This window comes from Corvus brachyrhynchos, unplaced genomic scaffold (assembly GCF_000691975.1).
Source record: "Corvus brachyrhynchos isolate BGI_N302 unplaced genomic scaffold, ASM69197v1 scaffold10, whole genome shotgun sequence".
Classification (NCBI taxonomy): Eukaryota; Metazoa; Chordata; class Aves; order Passeriformes; family Corvidae; genus Corvus; species Corvus brachyrhynchos.
The window spans coordinates 1,484,151-1,491,428 of NW_008236180.1; positions in this window are offsets into that span (position 1 = coordinate 1,484,151).

A 7,278-nucleotide genomic window follows, 5' to 3' on the forward strand; every position below is an offset into this window, starting at 1 on the left:
CACACCCAGGAAGCCTTTCGGATGCTGGCAGCACTTCCCTGAGCTGGGAAGCCAAAAGGAAGGCAAAATGATGAGGCACTGACAGTACCCTGTAGCTGAGGGAGATCCCTACATGCCAGCAAACCTTTTCCCCATGCAGAAAGAGAGAAAAAGAGACATCTCTTTCCTCTGCAGTAAGCCACAGTGCATGAAGACACATGTGAGAGCTCAGCAGGAGGCTGGCAGTGGTACAGGCAGGGCAGCTGGGCTTCCTTGTGTCCCATGTCCCTGCCCTCTCCATAGCCCCATCTCTCAGCAGGGCACTCCTTCCTGAGAGAGGCTGATGTCTGTGTTCAGCCAAGCAGCTGGGATGTTCCACAAATAACAGCCCTGGCAAAGGCTGGTGAAACACTCAGAGACTCACATGAAGCAGTTTGCAGGGAGGAAAGCAGCTCCCATAGGCACCAGCCCTGCGCCAGCCCCTGCTCAGGCATCAAACTGCAGCACAGATCTCACCTCATGGCCCGCCCACACACGGTCATAAACTCACCATCACTCCCAAATCCACCAGCACAGGAACAAAGGTACCTGCACACCCCTCCCAAATGGGGCTGCTCACCTGCAGAGAGCCCCTCCCAGCTGAAATTGGTGCCTCCCTAAAGCAAAGTGTTCTGGAAGAGGAGCATGGGCTATTTATGCTATAGGGCAGCCTGACGAGCTTCTCTCTCTCCCCAGCTCCAGCCACAGAGGGGAAGCCATTTCCCAGCTCCTTTGGGTCCCACCAGCAGTGTTGCATGGGGGAATTCCTGTCTCTTCAGCCCTGCCTGTGCCAAGGCACACACAGATGCTCCTTTCCCTGACATTATGTAGGTTAATAACATGCAATGTGATGGCAAGACACAGGGAACCGCAACGCGATGTCAATATTTAGCTTTTACACATTTGGCTAATTAGGAAGCAACCTGTGATTCCCTGAGAAGGAGGCAGGGCTGCTTTGCCCCTCTCCCTCCCCTTCTGCATGTTCCCCGTTGGGATGGGATAAACGTCAGCTCCCTATTTCTGGAGTTTGCTGGTCGCAAACGGTCTGTCCCAAAATGCTATTCCCAGGCAGTGGATGTCAGAAATCATTATACTAAATAAAGCTTCATGAATGATTCATGAGGCTGGATTTCACATTAATCAGGGAGAGATGGGCAAAAGCAGCAGAGCATCGCAGACCGCCCTGTCGCGTTCCTGCACAGCCGGGTAAATGGGGAGGTTTGGACCTTCAAGGCACAAATCAGAGATATGGTGCTAATCAGAGGAGCACCCTGGTCCCAGCATGATTAGAGCCTGACCCAGCAGAGACGGAAAGAGGCAGCAGACTGGAGCCCAAATACCTTTCTGCTTCAGGAACTCCTGTGACTCGATTGTGTTAATGAGCCCGGGGCAGCCGGCTGCTGCTCTGAGCATCCCAAGATGCACGACTGCTTTCTGCACGAGCTTGGGACTCCTGTACTGATTCCCTGGCTCTGTACACAATGGCCTCTAAAAATAGAAAAATGCTTTCCTGAAATGTCATCAGGAGCCTCTTTCCAGGGCTCAGGCAAATGGGGCTTCTGCCTGGATGCCATGCTGCATCCCAGCAAACCAAGAGGCATCTTCTTGGGACACAAGGGCTACTTCCACTGCTCCAAGGCTTTGGAAAGAAGGTAGATGTGTCCTCTCTTGGTACCTGAGTCTGCCTAAAACAGCAAGCCCTGAACTCTGTCAGGATCAATGAAAGAATGACAGGTACCCTCAACATTGCAGCTGGCAGAAGGAGGTAATGAAATGTGGGATCATGTGTGCATTTTGCAGGAGCAAGTGCCTGTGCCTCCCCCAGCCATCCAGACTCAGCCAGCAATCTCTCATCCACTTGCATCCTGCATCCTTGGCTTCTCCTCTGCTGCTTGCTCAAAGATTCCTGGTAAAAAACCCTAAAAACTACAAAAATGTAGTGACAAGCAGCCAGGATGGCTGTACAGGGGGAAAAATCCATAGCCAGCATAGCAAGCCTGGGCTCTGACACGGAGACAGCAGTGATTCTCCATGCAGCAGCACAGGAATACCTATCAGGAGACTCAGAAGCTGTCAGACACCCCTGCTCCCTGCTGCCGTGGCTCTGCAGCCTTCCCAGGACTGGCAGTGAGTCACCAGCCCTGAACCACAGAACCACGGCAGGGCTGATCCACTGCCAAGGGCACCTGGGCGGCTTAGGGGGCCGCCTGCTAGTCTGGCCCCCCAGAGCCACCCTGCAGCCCCGGTGCATCACACCACCCCCCAGCGCTCCAGCATCTCCACCCCCGCATCCTCCTCCTTGGACTGAGGTGTCCTGCCCACACTGGGATGATATCTACAGGAGGGAGAGGCAGAGATGGGATGGAGGAAGGCAGCAAGTCCCCAGCATCCTTCAGAGCTTCAAGACCTGAAGACAGTCTGGCAGAAGAGCTCTCTCACCACCCCCAGCACTGCCTGAGCCTTCTGCAGAGAGCCCAAAAGACAGCATCCTTGCAGAGACAGGAGAGCAGACCCTTCCCTGCACTCAAGCATCTCCACCTGTAGTTGTTCCTGCATGTTCATCCCTGACAGCACAGAGGCAGCTGGAGGCAGAGCTGGAATGGGAGGGTGCTCACCTAGAGGCTCAAACCACATGGGCACTTCCACTTGCAAAACTACAATAGTCAAAATTCACCAGCAATTCATAGTTTTGAAATTTTCAGATTTTGAAATCACAGCTGGCAGAGACTGAAGAGCCCCAAACCCAGTGGCCACTCTCTGTCTCCAGTTCTGGTGGAGGGGCAGAGCCTCAGGGCAGGTTTTCTGCCCCTGCTTCTACCAGTGCCAGGCCCTCACCTGTGTTTGCTGTGGGATGAAATTATCCACAGGATCAGAGAAATCTCACGGAAATCACCCTTTAACTTGACTCCCTTATTGCCTGAAAAGACTGATATCCAATTTGCCTCATTGTATCATTTCTAAATTCTAATTTCTAAGGCATTTCTATGTGCAGTGCAGCACAGGGGCAGCTGATGGACCTTCTTGCTCCACCCAGTCTGGCCTTGCTGGCAGGAATCAGAGGCCACCTCTGGTTCCCTCTGTGGCCATGGCCTTGGCTAGGCACAGCTATCAAAAGCAAAATGCAGGGCAAGTGTCTTCACTGCACAAGCCTGCGGAGAGTCAAAGATCTGCTGCACTCTTGGTTACTCGCATCATTCAACTTGCAGTATTGTAAGATTTAATTACAATTAAAATTATGCTTCCATCTTCACCTGTCCCTCTCCTGGCAGAGAAAGCAGGAAGTGAGCCCATGCTGTGTGTACAAGTGTGGGAATGATGGCTGGGCTTGTGGCTTTCTCTGTACTGGCAAATGAAGTGTGACTGGGCTGACCCTGGCACCCAAGCTGGGTGTCAGGGAACAGAGCAAGTCCTGCTATTGACCTCTCCTCTGACACCACGCTGCCCTTCTGCCAGCATCCCTGCCTGTGGCAGCTCCTAGCCCTACTGGGAATGGTCTGGAGAGGGCTTGGCCCATGGAAAGCCCTGGCCCAAGGTGCTCCAACAGGTTAATGGTGAGCCTGGAAATAGCCTTTGTGATGAATTCAATTCTGGTGTTAGAGGATTCTGAGACAACCTGGGGCGGAGACAGAGCGGACGGAGGGCATGCAGCACATGGAGATTGCAGGCTGCTCTAAGATGGAGGCAGTCCTTATGCTCAAGGCATGTGGGAGCCCACCAGATAGTAAATCAGTGCTCTGAAATGCCTGACCTTACACTGCAGCATCTCCCTGCTCCCACGCCAGAGGCTCTCCATCTATATAAAAAATAGCTGCTGCTTCGGTAGGACTCTCCAGATTTTCTCATGTTTCCAGTTAGAGTTCTGGAGTCCAACCACAAGCCAAGGTCTCCAGCAAGTTCAATGAATGTTCATTAATCTTTCCTGGCTCAGGGACCCAGTGGGCTCAGTAAAACTCGAGTCCAGAAGAGTTCCAGGCTGTCAGAGGGATGGGCTGTTGCAGGCCATACTGCAACATGCTGTCCCAGGCCTGCTGCAGATGGATTCCAACAAACCACCTTACTGCAGGGGCTGGTTATGCAGCTGTATCCAGGGGCTCCAGAGACAGAATGAAGCTGGTTAATTAATTTCCAGCATGGAGCAGTCCTATATCCCCCTGCCAGCAGCATCTACAGACACCCTGTGGCTCTGGGAGGAAGATGGGGGTTGTAGGGATGGAATCCCCTGGAGTTTGTGTCCCCACTTTTCTCCTCCTGCTCGGAGGATGCTGCCACCACAGCTCAGCTTTCTCTCCCACCACCCCATGAACTGGCTCCAGGGAGAGGCATGGAAACTGGGACAGCTGATGGCACAAGAATGGGAACAGCCAATGGCATGGGAAGGAAAAGCCCAAGCCCCTCTGGCTGGAGCAACCCCCTCCCAGAGCTCGGGGAATAAACACACCAGCGAGCACAGAAACCATCAGGAAAAACCAGCATTAAGGAAAGCCCATGTATTTAGTATTAAGTCTTTGCCACTGAGAAACACAAGACCAGGGTTTTGCGTCTGCCCTAATTTAGATCTTTCCCTCTGGAAAGGACTATTTGTGAAATGCTTTGTGCTCATGTCCCCGGCATTAATCAGCCCCTGTCAGCCGCCGGCTCCGCGGATCCCCCTGCACTCGCAGGTGCACTGCTCTATCCCACCCTCCCACGTGGCAGGTACCCAGCAGCTCCGGCCTTTCACAACAGATATCCAAGGGGCTCAAAAGTGCTTGAAGATTTTTCTTTTAATTAGAGGAGCTCTGGAGACATGCTATATTCATATGTATTTCCTGCTATTTTTTAATTTATTGCTACATCAGCTATTAAAAAAAAAAAAAAAGGCAAAAAGAAGAAAGGAAGGGAGCTGCCACAAGCTGAGCGCCTTTCGGGATGACTCACTGCAGCACTGAAATGGCTGCTGGCTTCAGACTCACCCTGCCTCTGCGATTTCTTTCCAGACTGCAGAAGAGACCACAGCAAGAGGTTTCGCCCCCTGTGCCCGCGTGGAGGATTTGCCGTGTGGTTATCGACATAATCTGCCCCCGGCCTCGGCGGGCGGAGACCTGCCTTCCTCAAGAGAGGAAGATGGGGGGAGACATGAAAGGAAGAGATGGCAAGGCATTTCCAGCTGACCTGATTTTCTGCTTGTTCCCATCTCCACATCACTGCCAGTTAGCTCAGGAGTGGCAGCAGGGGCATGGGGCTGGCCTGTGCCATGGGAAGCTGCACCTTACCAGGGCCATCACAAACACATCTGTGCCAGGGAAGAGTCCTTACACCTCAATTTGTTGGAAAAGAGCCTTAAAATGGGAGTCTCCCTTTCCTGCCACAGCTTGCCAGTGTAAGTGCAAAGGCAGGCCAACAAGCTCTGGTTGGCTTGTGGCAGAGTCAGGCCTTTCGCCTCTGAATTTGTTCAGAAAAGGGAAAATTCACCTCAGGTGCCATTGATGCAGCAGCCAATTGATGCATCCCCACTGAAGGATGCCGTGACACCAGCACAAACCTGCATGGGGCCTCTGCAGCCTGGGAAATGAACTCCCCTTCTCTGCAGTTGCTTCCAGCCAGAGCTTTGAGCTGCAGCAGGAAACATGGAAGTGTCTCCCCTCTGTGTCTCTGCAGCCCCTTCCCAGGGTGATGCCTCCAGTCTGGAGGCAATAAGGGCAGAGCCCCAGCAACTCCCTTCCCACTCACGATTCAGCTCCTCCACATGGCCCAGGGACACTCAACAAACCTCTTGGTACACGGAGAGCTGATTTTGGGGAGGACAGGACTGAGGTCTACTCTGTAGTAGTGCATAAACAGGGCTCTGGTGCAGACACAAAGTGCCAGATGGAGTGGGCGCCCTTGCAGCGCCAGGCACAGCTCCTTCCCTGAGAAATGGCTGAATGAGAACTATTTTCAGAAGGGAAAAGAAAATTCACCCTGATCACCATATGTCAGTGACAGGCAGAGAAAACCCCACGTGGGAGCCAGCCCTCCTCCTACCCCGTGGGCTGCACCCCGCTGGGGCTCAGCACCCACCATCAGCCACGCTTGCAGCTGCCTGGAGCAGACAAAGATGGGCATGTTTATCTTGCAGCTTCCAGGGCTGCTCAGCCATCTCTAATTGCCATAAAAATAAATGCTTTTTGCTTCATATCACAGAATAGAGGAATTTCCCTCTGTTTTTTTCCTTTTTTTTTTTTTTTTTCTCTTTTCTGAGGCCTCCCTCAAAGTCATCCCTTCCCCCTCCCTCCGCTGCCTCCTTCCCATGTAAACAAGCCCAGGCACACACAGTCTGACACATCACACACATGGAGACATGCTGATGGCCCTGCAGCGGCCAGCACTGCCTGGCACAGGGACAGGACTGGCAGCACACGCGGGAGGCGGGCGTGCGGGCTGGGGGAAGGATGCTCGCCACCAAAAAGAGCTCTCAGTCCGCCTCGTGCAAGCCCGGAGAAGGTTGAGAGCCCTCAGGCTCCAACCCCTCGGACTGCAGTCAGCACGCCGATAGAAGGGATGCAGAGGGTGGTGTGAAGTCTCGCCCCGTGCGAGCCGCCTGTCTGACACAGCTGCTCTATGCTGGCTGCCGGAGCAATGAGCCATCGCTGCGGGGACATGCAGCCCCGGCCGTCACCCTGGGAAGGTCCCTTTCCCATCCTCTCCTTCCCGTCCCTCCGCTCCAGCAGCTGACTTCTGGGGGAGTTGGTGTGCTTGCAGAGCCCCCCAGGCTGCCTGGGGATGGCCCCGGGCGGCGGCGGCAGCTCGCTGACCTGAAACCCAGCGTGTGCCATGCCTGGGACTCGCTGCCTTCGCCCACCTCCCAATGAGCCTTTGAAGAGACACCGAGGAGCTCAGCAAGCCAGGGGAGCGCTTCCCCCCGGGGCTGCCCCGGTGCCCTACACACTCCCTGTTCCAAGGAGCAAGATGGAGATGGATCGCATGGAGGGCGACTGCGAGGACAGGGGTGCATCGAGTGCCCGGCGCAGGGCGGCACCGCTGCCGGGGCCCTGCTCGGCCTGAACGCCCACAGCACGGGACCGCCCGGCACCCCCAGCTCCGGGGGCTCAGCCCCAAGGGCAGCGCTTGCCACCCCGGCAGCTTCGCAAAGGACTGGGGTAGCCCAGGGCCGCGTGCGACGGGTACCCCCAACGCGGCTGCCCCAGCCATCCTGCGAGCTCTCCCGGCTTCCCAGGGACTTCCAGCAGGTAAGACTTCAGGAAAGCCAGGGGTACCCACGCCGGGTCCAGATTCCCGGCT